We start from the raw sequence: 820 nt of genomic DNA, 5'->3' as shown, positions 1-820 counted from the left end.
CCCCAGAGGCAAACAAGGGGGGTAGGAGAGAGAAATTGGGGGCACTGGCAATGAGAAATGTTCATAGGGCAAGAGTGATGGACACTGAAACTCAATCATGAGCGACTTTATAATCATGGGGCTTAAATAAAGGGGGGGTGATAAATAAGTAAATACCATATTTTTCACTCTATAAGAAGCACCTGACCATAAGACACACATAGTTTTTAGATGCTCTCCTCTCCTGTGCTCAGACTTTAGCTCCAGGTGGCATTCGCTCAATAAGACGCACTTTGGGGGGGGGGGTGCGTCTTATGGTACAAAAAAATATAGTATATATGGCAATTCCCTTAGATCCAGTCATTTCACCCCTAGTAATTTATCTAAGAACAAAAAAAGCAAATGCGCAAAAGGCTCTTTGCACCCATGTCCATCACTGAATTCTTGATAATAGCCCAAATATGGAATGAACATCAGTGCCCATTGACAGAGGACCAGATGAAGAAGCCACGGTAGAGATCGTCTATGAACTATTACTTTGTCATCAAAAAAGATAAAATCAGGCCTTTAGGGACAAAAAAATCAATGAAACTTGAAGTGATGTTGCTAAGTGAAATTAAGTTGGGAAATGAAAGATAACTGCCAGATGGTTTCATTCTTATGTGTAATAAAAACAACTAACGCACACAAACTGGCCTCAAAAATTAACCAAACTGACTCCCAGGCCCAATGGAAACAATAGCGACTCACTGACAGAGCAGAGGGTTGGAAGAACTAGGCAGAAGGGTTTGAAAGCGAGCACACGCTGAAGCTTTTTGTCTTGGGTGCTGTGAAACTTAAA

This window comes from Suncus etruscus, chromosome 8, assembly GCF_024139225.1.
Source record: "Suncus etruscus isolate mSunEtr1 chromosome 8, mSunEtr1.pri.cur, whole genome shotgun sequence".
Classification (NCBI taxonomy): Eukaryota; Metazoa; Chordata; class Mammalia; order Eulipotyphla; family Soricidae; genus Suncus; species Suncus etruscus.
This window is presented reverse-complemented; position numbering follows the sequence as displayed.